Source organism: Oryctolagus cuniculus, chromosome 4 (assembly GCF_051225735.1).
Source record: "Oryctolagus cuniculus isolate XC-2025 breed Fujian yellow rabbit chromosome 4, ASM5122573v1, whole genome shotgun sequence".
Taxonomy (NCBI): domain Eukaryota; kingdom Metazoa; phylum Chordata; class Mammalia; order Lagomorpha; family Leporidae; genus Oryctolagus; species Oryctolagus cuniculus.
In genome coordinates, this window is record NC_142870.1 from 148880655 (window position 1) to 148892959 (window position 12305).

General features: G+C 42.0%; 1 protein-coding gene across 3 annotated transcripts in view; it reads left to right on the top strand.

The window, feature by feature from the left end:
- Positions 1-12305, top strand: part of CPNE4 (copine 4) — a 531073-nt gene that overhangs the window by 42176 nt on the left and 476592 nt on the right. The window lies entirely within an intron of this gene.

Genomic DNA, 12305 nt, shown 5'->3' on the forward strand with positions numbered 1-12305 from the left:
GCAGTGGGGAAAATGGCCAGAGATTGGCATAGGGGAACCTCCCAAAGAATGAGTCCAAATGTGTTCTTTCTAGGGACAGTGCATCTTGCTGGTTCCAAGGAGACAGTAAGGAGTGAGGCCATTGCAATCTCTGAGGCCAGGACACCACGGATTCTTGTAGTCAGAGGCCTGGGAGCAGAGACTTCCTCTAAGAGAATGGAAAGGAGATGAGTGGTAGATGTTAGGTCTTCACCAGCCCACAGGGGCTGCAGCCATTCTGCTCTTTGCAAGTTTCCTAGCACCTGAGGCGACTCATTTGATGGCTGGAAGGTTGGACGGAATACTTTGTACAGATGTCAGCTCATGATATTGAGCTGCTAGAGATGCAGGATGAACAATAGTGACAATACACAGATTTACCTACAACATAAAAAAAAAGACTCCCTGGAATTTTTAAGTTATTTTAAAATTAAACATGTGGCAAGTTCAACTTAAAGAGAGAATAATCGCTATTAAGAATTTAGAAGATGAATGAACTATTTCAAAGCACAGAACAAGGGCATGAAAATACTAAACTTGTGAAGGGTACTGAGTGATGCCATGAGGACCCAAGGCCCAGACATGGGCGTTCCAGGAGGAACACAGAAGAACAGATGGAGGAGAGGCAGTTATTCCAAAAAGTCACAAAAGAAAACGTCCTTATGTTGAAGAATTGGAATCTATAAACTGAAGGTCCTTGCTGAGTTTTGTGTGGAGTCAATTTAAAAAAAATTAAAATAAAAAACACACAATTGGGCTTTTTTTTTTTTTGACAGGCAGAGTGGACAGTGAGAGAGAGAGACAGAGAGAAAGGTCTTCCTTTGCCGTTGGTTCACCCTCCAATGGCCGCCGCGGCCGGCGCGCTGCGCTGATCCGATGGCAGGAGCCAGGTACTTCTCCTGGTCTCCCATGGGGTGCAGGGCCCAAGCACTTGGGCCATCCTCCACTGCACTCCCGGGCCACAGCAGAGAGCTGGCCTGGAAGAGGGGCAACCGGGACAGAATCCGGCGCCCTGACCGGGACTAGAACCCAGTGTGCTGGCACCACTAGGTGGAGGATTAGCCTAGTGAGCTGCGGCGCCAACAATTGGGCTTTTAAAGTTCCTATACTTTCAAAACCTGGAAGAAATGATCGGAAGCTTCCAAAGTGTCCGAGGTTGCAGGTGAAGAGGAGAAGGCTCCGACTGGCATCTGTGGTTCTGGCAATTTGACCAGTGGTAGAAATGACAGCTCTGAGAAATTTGGGTTTTTATGTCTAGTGTTAACTTCCTTGAAAAGAGAATGTTCCTAGTTTGAAAACAGGAGACTAAGAAATGCTAGATGGTGCATTGAAAGAGGACTGAAGACAACAAGTGGACAGCCCCACAGCACTCTCATTGCTTTCAGTGTTACCAAGAAAGCCCCTTACTCAAATTTCCCCCAGCCCTTGCCATGCTCTCCTTCCCACTTTCATAGGAAATTGTTCTTAGAACTAGGGATGCTGGAGAATAACAGATTTTAAATGGGTTTTGTGCATCAGCTGGTCCAGTGCCATCCGCTACAAAGACTGGGAAAGGAGGGAATGGTAAATGAGTGAACCCAGGCTTCATAGGGAATGAGTGGGAAAACCAGGACAGGAGCACAGACCTTGTCCATGGTCCTGTGGTTCAACCAAGTCAAAGTGAGGAAGTGCTTTAACTTTAACATCTGTTCCATATCCTTCCAATAAATTAGTTTAAGTAAACCTCGGTGTTTTTTGTTTGTTTGTTTGTTTTGTTTGTTTTTGTTTTTGTTTTTGCTACAACTGAAGGATCCTAAATGGTCAGATAGATGTTTAACTATTCTCTGTTTCAATCCTCATGTGATCAAAACTTGACCTAAAGCTGACATTTTCCCTTGATTTCAGCATCTCAAGTTTCCTAAAAAGTGGTTCTCCTTGTCAGACTTGACTACTCTTCAAACCCAACAAGTGACAAATCAAACTCACACTGTCATTTACAACCTGGCTGTGTCATCACATTCCTCTTCCTGTCACTGCGATCACCATTCCCCCAGAAATGCAAATTGCTTTTCACAAAACAGCATTTTTTTCATCATGCCACTGCTCTATTCAAAATCCTCTGCCTTTCTCTGCTGCTTGCAAGATCATATTAACCCTGTGGCCTTACATTCAAGTCCCTGACAGATATGGTCACTTTATTGCCTTCAGCCTAATTATATTTTAATATCCATACTGTGACTATCCTAGATATTGCATCTAAAATGACTCCCCTCCCCCAATAAAAACTGTTCTTTGTGTTGCATGTCATAAAGGGTTCTCTGGTCCAATGCTTAAAAATCACAGTTATGGGGCTGGTGCCGTGGCTCACTTGGCTAATCCTCCGCCTGCAGCACCGGCACCCCGGGTTCTAGTCCTGGTTGGGGCGCCGGATTCTGTCCTGGTTGCTCTTCTTCCAGTCCAGCTCTCTGCTGTGGCCCGGGAAGGCAGTGGAGGATGGCCCAACTGCTTGGGCCCTGCACCTGCATGGGAGACCAGGAGGAAGCGCCTGGCTCCTGGCTTTGGATCAGTGCAATGCGCCTGCCACAGCGGCCATTTGTGGGGTGAACCAACGGAAGGAAGACCTTTCTCTCTGTCTCTGTCTCTGTCTCTCTCACTGTCTAACTCTGCCTGTCAGAAAAAAAATCACAGTTATGGGACTTTATAAAGTTCCATTAATACCACTGATGGGTCCTTAAAGCTACAGGTATCTGTAAAATATATAGCTTTTGTTTAGGCTAGCCCTTTAATTTTATTCAAATAAACAATTTATGGACTGAATCAGTGTCATGTAACTTCAGGTAGCAGGATGTAAGTGAAGACATCTAGATGACTGTTAGATGTTGCATCCATCCTAAGGGTACTGTTTTTCAGGAGACCCCTTGCCTCTTGCTGTCATAGCATCCAGAACCTTCAACTGTGAGGGCCGTCCAAGCCATAAAGAAGTAAAGAGACTATCCGGGCAGAACCTGACCCACAAACTTTGTTTCTGTGATTAGGATAGCAATAGTTGTTGGAACATCTGAAAAATTTCATTCCCTAGTGGTTTATTCTTTCAACTGTTGATTACAATTAGATTTTAAATATCCCAGGAATTTTTTTTTTTCAGGAAGATGAACAAGAAAACTGGAAGGATGATAAACTCCTAAAGCCTTTATGTGGTGATAGATTACGTTAAAACTGTGGTGGAAGGACCAGTGTTGTGATGCAGTGGGTTGAGCTGCCACTTGTAATGCCAGTATCCCATATTGGAGACCTGGCTCGAGTTCCAGCTACTCTGCTTCCAATCCAGTTTCCTGCTATTGTATTTGGGGAGTTTCTGGTAGATTGCCTAACTACTTGGGCCCCTGCCACCCATGTTGGAATGGAATTCCTGGATCCTGGGTTCAACCTGGCTGAGACCTGGCTTTTGGGGCCATTTGGGGAATGAGCCAGTGGATATAAGATTTCTGTCTCTCCCTCTCTCTATATAACTCTGCCTTTAAAATCAATAAATAAATCCTTAAAAAAGCAAAATAAAACAAAAATACTATGGTGGAGACAAGGGCTCTGGCCATCCCTGAATTATGTGGAGGAATTTCAGTAACACTGTTGGTGTCAGCGCTTGCCAGGGCCTCTCCATCCCAGGCTTATTGCTGTATTGGTACTCCCATGTGCGAGTTCTTGAAGCAGCCCAGGCATTCTCACCATTAACATGTAGGTCCCAAAAATGCTTTAAGCAGATGTTTTCTGTATTTGGAAATTGCTGAAATTCTGGACTGCTCCATTTCTGGACAGTAAGACATTGTTTTAAAGAGATGTGACCAAACCTTCATTATCCCCTCCTCACACAAAAACTGGAGCATGCCTTGCTGAGCTTTGATGATAAAATCCCACAAGGCTAGGGATTCCCCAGCAACTGCAAACCTATGGAATCTGCTCACATTCATAACCCATCAGACAAATCTGGTCACATCATATCTGGGCTGTGCAAGCAGATGATAGCCGGGTACAGAGGCAATGATTGAAGTGCCAGACTACATTAAACACTCACTCTGTTCCCCCAGGCATGGAATGTGAAGATTTTCTTTCATGCCTATTGATGGACTCCCTCTTTGATTCCCATCTTTATTATTTCTCCATTCTATTCTGATGTAACCGGGTCTCTTCCTCCAGCTTTGATCCTTCTGTGCCTTCACAATGTATAACACTTCCTTTCCCTCCTACTTGCCAATTTTTCCCTCTGCAACCTTTCTTCTGAAGTTCACTTTATTTTTAATGGAATTTATCCCTTGGTTCTCTTCTCTCTGTTCCCACTCTCCATGTTCTTCCACAATCCCGAGCTATAAATAATCCAACACATCCAACCTTTTGCTCCCATGGAGAAATGAATAATTAAAACTCTAAAGGAAAACACGTGGATTAAACAAGGCACTTAATTTCTTCAAAACACAGAGAGCATTCTGCTATGTCCTGGGCAAATGGATGAGTCACAGCCAGTTATTTCAAGAAAGACGAAAGGTGAGGTTTCATTTGATCAACAGCATATTTTAAAAAATGGGGTTTGCCAATGAACATTAGATATTGGACAGGTACAGTACTTCCATATTCAGTAGTGTGAGCCACGGAGTCCCAACTGTGATGTGTGTGATGATGACAGAGTTTACTGACCAGTGCTGCTGTTTTTATGTTTTTCATACATAATAAAATGCTGCCAATTCTGAGCTCTTTCTTGCTACATGTGATGCAGTGGCAATTTGTCACAAGCAATCTGGTTGGTGGACTGGAGAATTGAGAAGATTCTTTGAAAGACCGCGTCAACGCCACAGACTTCTTTTTTATTTTTTGACAGGCAGAGTGGACAGTGAGAGAGAGAGACAGAGAGAAAGGTCTTCCTTTGCCGTTGGTTCACCCCGCAAATGGCCGCTACGCCCAGTGCGCTGCGGCCGGCGCATCACGCTGATCCAAAGCGAGGAGCCAGGTGCTTCTCCTGGTCTCCCATGGGGTGCAGGGCCCAAGCACTTGGGCCATCCTCCACTGCACTCCCAGGCCATAGCAGAGAGCTGGCCTGGAAGAGGGGCAACCGGGACAGAATCCGATGCCCTGACTGGGTGTGTGCTGGCGCAGCGGGTGGAGGATTAGCCTAGTGAGCCACGGCGCCGGCCATCGTGACAGACTTCTAAGACACTGAACAGTAAGAGAGCAAAATACAGAAAGTGATGCTGACATCGCAGTGCAGCAGGTTAGGCTTCCACCTGCCACTTGGGCATCCATATTAGACAGCTGCTTTGCTTGCTAGTGTGCCTGGGAAAGCAGCAGAGGATGGCCTGAGGACTTAGGACTCTGCAACCCATGTGGGAGACCTGGTTGGAGTTCTGGGTCCAGGCTTTGGTCTGGCCCAGCTCTGGCTGTTTAGGGAGTGACCTAGTAGGTGAAAGATTTCTCTGTGTTTGTCAGTCTGCCTGTCAAATATATATGTATATACACACACACACACATATATATGTATATATACACACACATATATATGTATATATATACACACACATATATGTATTTATATATATACACACACACACACACACACACACACACACATAAAAAGCAGGCAGCATGTTTCCTGTAGATGATGTCTCCAGAATGGATATTCCACTCAAGAGGTTGGGGAACTTTCTGGGATGCCGTGCTGCGGTTGCACCACCAGGCTGCGGCTGCATGGTTCTCACTGACTTTCTTCATTTGACAAGCTCTTGGGCTTTCCAAAAACTGGCTGGTTTTCTTCCCTGTGGCCTCATTTTATGGTATGAGGTGCCTTCATAAAGTCCCTGGAAAATATGTATCATGAAAAAACAATGCATGGATTTCAAAATACTTTTGCACCAAAATAAATGTTTTTTTAAAGATGTATTTATTTTACTTGAAAGTCAGAGTTGATACCGTCCACCCACCAGCTCCCTCCCCAAATGCCCAAGGCTCAGCGGGATCAAAGTCCTGAGCCAGGCAGTTCCAAGCATGACATAGAGGGGCCTGATATCTGCACTTCCTGGGCAGCTCCCTAAGCAAGATGCCTAAACATGAAAAAGATACAAGTAAACTTCAAAAAGTTTGTGCAAAAATTGAATTAGAAGTTGGCATTGTGGTGCAATGGGTTAAACCATGACTTGGGATGTCCCCATCCCATATCAGAGTGCCTGGCTTCAGTCCCAGCTACTCCACGCTTCTAATCCAGCTTCCTGCTAATGCACCTGAGAGGCAGTGGATGACCCTATATTTGGACCCCTTCCACCCATGTGGGAGACTGAAATGGAGTTCCTGATTTCTGGTTTTGGACTGGCCCAGACCTAGCTGTTGTGGACATCTGGGAAGTGAACCCATGGATGGATAATATCTCTGTCTCTCCCCCTTTCTCTTACTCTGCCTTTCAAACAAAAAAAGTAAATCTTTAAAAAAATCGAACAGTAAGGAGAGCAATACATTTTCATTAGAATGTTATCTGGCAGCATGTGCCTTTGGTTCATGCACATCTTCTCTTTTAACGTTGATTAACAGCTTTTATCTACAAATAACAGTTTCACTATAAAATGGTTTTTTTAAAAAAAATCTGTTTTATCCATCCTCCAGTGTATTTGCTACTCTTTAAAAGTCTGGATCCTTTGGGAGAAGTGGGTGTTAATTAAGCTAATTACTTGCTTGAACTTATTCAGACCTTAGAGATGGCTTCAGGGCTCTGAACATGGGGCTCCCCAAAGAAATAAACAAACCTTCAAAAGAATTTAATTAATTTCCTTTACCTTCACTTGGCTGCTTAAATGAGGGAAACATCTTTGGATAACAGTGGTTTGTTTGGAGAAGGGCTGGAGGTGAAAAATCACACCAGCACAATGGCTTCTCAGACTTGAGCTGTATAGGAATTGAATTGGCTGGTGGATCCTGTTGATGATGCAGGTTCTGGTTCAGCAGGTCTGGAGCAGCTGTCAGATGTTGCTGCTGCTACTGGTGTTGGTGGTGCTGGTGGTCCCTGCCCCACACTTTGAGAACCAATAATCTGACCTATGCAGCTGTAATGCCATTGCACTTGAAACTTAAGGTCATCTTTAATGTTTCTTATATGAGGTTATACTTTACAAAACATAACCACAAGACTCACCTTACTGATATTTTTGGTTGGGATTGCATTGAACCTACACACAATACTGACTCCTGGAATCTATCCTGTGTAGATAAATGGTATCTGCAATTATGTAGGTTTTTTATTTTTTATCATTAATCTATTTTTATTATTTTTCAGCATGCAAATTTTTGGCATGTCTTGCTAGGTTTAAATCTTTATATTAATTCAGATTTCATCTGGTTTGTATTTTTGGTGCCATTAGAAATAGTGCTTTTGAACAATATTAATTTCTGATTCCACAGCCAACATACAGAAATGCTATTGATTTTCGTATATCGTGCAACTTTGTTGAACTCACTTATTAGTTCTAATAGCTTCTTTGTAGACTTTGGGATTTTCTATGTAGATCATTATTCTATCTGGGGATAGAGACAGTGTTATTTCTTTTCTACTCTGTTTAACTTTTTCTTGCATTTTTGCACTAGCAAGAATCTCTTGTATGATGTGACTAGGAGTGCCTTTTTATAAAGTTTGGAATGTTAATGTCAGCAATAGTTTTTTAAAAAATTCAAGAGTGATATCTTACACTGAAGGCTCCTTATCTATTAACACATCTTCTGGTATTTTTCCATAGTTATTGTACTGTAAAACAGAATTTCCTCATGGAGTTAGAAACCTTTCTAGAGCTCATCTTTTACCATAGGGTTTTGGTTCTGCTTCTGCTGCACTTAAGGATGTTGGAGTATATGCAGATATCCCTTCTTTTGCCAACAAAGTCAGGCAAGTGAATTCCATAATGTCAGTTTCTACAACCATGCCTGGTCTTGCCATTCTTGCATACTAAATTGATATTTTCTGCTCAGACAACCCACACTCGAGTAGTTCTGACTAACATTTCTCTTCTGCTTTCTCAAAAGGAATGCTGATCATGAATGAAAAATTCCAGGTTTCCTGTGCTCTGTTGTAATGCCTTGAGCCTCTGTAGCATTTATCAATCTACTTAGCTTCACAGAGCAAAGGAGCATGTCAAATCTGTTCTTCCTTGCTTTCATATCAGCGAGGTGAAAATGAAGACACATGTTTTGTGTGGATCTATTCCTTATCCCAAGGCAATGCAATTGTGAGTTCTCTAGATTTGTTGCAGAGGGTCATCTTTCAGCTCTCCATGTGATTTTTCCCTTCATCATCTTTACATTATCCCCCTTTTCTGTCATCATTATTACTATTACTATTATTTTTGACAGGCAGAGTTAGACAGTGAGAGAGAGAGAGAGACAGAGAGAAAGATCTTCCTTCTGTTGGTTCACCCCCAAATGGCTGCTACGGCCGTTGCACTGTGCCGATCTGAAGCCAGGAGCCAGGTGCTTCCTCCTGGTCTCCCATGCGGGTGCAAGGCCCAAGGACTTGGGCTATCCTCCACTGTCTTCCCGGGCCACAGCAGAGAGCTGGACTGGAAGAGGAGCAACCAGGACAGAATCCAGTGCCCCGACTGGGACTAGAACCCGGAGTGCCGGTGCCACAGGTGGAGGATTAGCCTAGTGAGCCATGGCGCTGGCCTTCTGTCCTTATTATTATACATCCTAGACAAATAAATTATATTGGGACAGAAAGAGAAAGGGACACCAATGATTATTTTAGCAAAGTTTTGACACATATATTTCCAGGAATTTATTTTATTAGACAAGATCAAAGAAATGAAAGATAACCCATTCTATAGTCTATTCTATTCTATTCTTTTTCTTAAATATATTTTATTCTCCAACACTATTTTCTTCTTCTAGGTTATGTTTTTACCTAGAAACCTTTTATTTAAGGTATACAAACTTCATATACTTCATAAATACAAATTTAGGAAAATAGTGATTGTTCCCACCCTGCCCTCACTCCCACCTGTCTTCCTCCTCCTTCTCCTATTCCCATTTCTTAAATTTTACTGAGATCTGTTTTCAGTCAATTTTGTACACATAAGATTAACCCTATACTAAGTAAAGAGTTCAACAAATAGTATGAAAAAGAAAAAACTGTTCCTCAACAGTCAAGACAAGGGCTTTTCAAAGTCATCATATCTGAAGTGTCAATTTCACTTCTATAGATTAGTACCTTCTATAGTACCTTTTAGGTACTCTATTAGTTACCACATATCAGGGAGAACATATGGTGTTTGTCTTTTTGGTACTGGCTTATTTCACTAAGTATGATGTTTTCCAGTTGCATCCATTTTCTTGCAAATGACAGCATTTCTTTTTTTTTTTTTTTTACTTTTGTGTAGTATTCCATGGTGTATATATCCTATAATTTCTTTATCCAGTCTTCAGGTGATGGACATCTGGGTTGATTCCATATCTTAGCTATTGTGAATTGAGCTGCAATGAACATGAGGGTACAGATAACTCTTTCACATGCTGATTTCATTTCCTTTGGGTAAATTCCCAGGAGTGAGATGACTGAGTCATAGGGTAGATCTATATTTAAATTTCTGATATTCTATTCTATTCTGCATTGTTATAAAGTTAAGTAATATTTTTGTTATATATTACGTTCAATATGTCTGAAAACTTTATATAATTGTTATTGCGTGTTATTTTAAAAAGTAAAATAACCTAAAACAAGGTTTATTCCACATATAACACACATACATAAATCATTTATTCCATCTATATTTATTTAACAATGCCCATTAAGAAACTGACCAGATAGAACTCAAAATCTAACTCAGCCCTTAAGTCAAGTAGTGTTTTAGCAATTAAAAAACATAAAGCATGTGCAATTGCCCTTTAGACATTAAAATTATTTTTTACAAAAGCAAAATCTAAATCTACAGTTTTTTTTAGAAACTTAAAGATAGATAAAATTTTATCTCTTGAAGATATGGATTTTAAAATTCTCTTTGATATAAAAGTTGTCTGTGAAACTGTGTGCAGCCCAATTCACCTGGAGAGAATGTGTATTCATGATTATTCATTATTTGCTTTATTCCCATGGCCCTACAGCTCTGTTGCTGCAAAACCTTCAATGGCTCTATGGAGTTCTTTACGTTGCATTTCAGCCACATTAGCTGGGATTATAGACCCTCCATTCTTGCCTCCAGACTTGTTCACCCTGGTGCTGCCATAACTTCATTTGTACCAAACTACTCCTGTTTCCCAAAATCTGAATACAATTTTGCTCTTCGATGCTTTTGACATGGTGTTGTATTATGCCTCTACCTTTTATTTATATCTCAGTTGCCACCTCCTTGCATTTGATTGTCTTTTGATTTCCTGTCTCCCCACCAAAAGAAAATATGTCGTTCCTCTGCCTTTTGCAAAAATTCCTCTTCTCTCTTCATAGCACTGATTTCATTGTGTTTTAAATTTCTTTGTTTCTTCTCATATGTATGTCCCTGGTAGAATACAGCACCATGAGGGTAAGACTGTTGGTTTATAGTTCCCCTAGCTTGTGCAATGTTTTGGTCATTCTTAATGCTCTAGCTACTTTTGAAATAACTGCATTTGAAGACAAAGCCTCCAGTTACAAGCCACAGTGTTTGCTGATAACTCAGTGTTTGGTTTTTCAGAGCAGCATTTTGTGTGTGAAACTACCCATACTGCCTGAATGCTTTTTTGAGACTCTTAGTTTACCCCAGTCAGTTCTAACCTCCCATGTTTTGAACCTAATGTCACTAGCCAGCAAACGGTTCTTGTTCCTCTGGAAGCACAATAGTGTGTCAAGGTCTGCTGTTTTCTTCCAGAGGTCATGTTCATTATCTGCCATCCCTTGGGAGCAGCTATGGCCATTCAGGTAGGTGGGATTTGAATGCACCAAAAAATGTAGTTCTTCTGGAACTAAAATGAGCACCGGGCAAGCCAGTGTTCCATAGTGAGAGGCAGTTTCCTAAGCCTATGAACACAGATGCGTACACGGCAGTCACTACATATTTATGAGTGCTACATGGAAGAAAGAGGGAAAGAGCCTAAAGAAGGGTAATTGGGGCTGGTGCTGTGGCGTAGTGGGTAAAGCCACCGCCTGCAGTGCTGGCATCCCATATGGGCGCCAGTTCGATACCCGGCTGCTCTACTTCCAATCCAGCTCTCTGCTATGGCTTGGGAGAGAAGTGGAGGATGGCTCAAATTCTTGAGCCTCTGCACCCATGTGAGGGACCCGGAAAAAGATCCTGGTTCCTGGCTTCAGATCAGCGCAGCTCCAGCCATTGCAACCATCTGGGGAGTGAACCAGCGGATGGAAGACTCTCTCTCTCTGCCTCTCTGTAATTCTGTCTTTAAAATAAATAAAATAACTCTTAAAAAAAGAAGGGTAATGTGTATCTAACGTTTCAGCTTTGGTACTTCATGTGGGCTTGATATTAAAGTGACTCACAGTCGAATGAGTGTCTCTTCTCTGGACATGTTGATCAAGGGAAGGAGATATAATTGCCTTCTTTGTAAATCTTGTATTTGGTGAGCTATGTTAACCAAAGGATAAATTTATATGGAATTGAAATTATACTGGCAGGCCTGGATAATGTGCAAACAAGGACAATGTTTCTCATGTTTGTGGATAACATCGCCATTGTTACAGTTATAACTGAGAAGGTACAGAGTCATCTTTGACGCCCTTAAAGTCTCTCTATAATCACACTCCCCCATAAATATCCACAGATGGAGCCCATCTCTGTCCCTACAGCTGTCACTCTATACAAGTTAACATCATCTCTGCTCTGGTCTACCAGACTAGCCTTCTTCCTGGCACCCCTCCAATTGGTTCTCAACACTGCAGTTGGAGTGATCTTTTTAAAAATGCAAATCTGATTATGCCACCCCCCTGCTTAATACCTTTCAAAGGCTTCCCATTGCTCCTAGGATAAGGCCAGAATCCTAACCAGGACTCACTGGGGCCTGCTCTTTCTGCCCCTCTTTGGATCAGCAACCTCATTGCTTACTACTTGCCATCATTACTTTCCAACCACCTTGGCTGATTTCAGCAGCTTGATGTCACCCTGCTCTTACAGCTCACATCTCGATTGGGATGAGTAAATATGTACTTTATGGTCCAATATCTGTACACTCTGGAAGACAGAAAACAGGCATCATCCCTGATTTGTTGATGTATAGGCCACATGTGGCAGAGACCCACTGAGATATTTGTGCTCATTGAATGAATTTGTTGTGCTAGCTGTTGGGCTTAATTAGATTGTGCCTTCCAT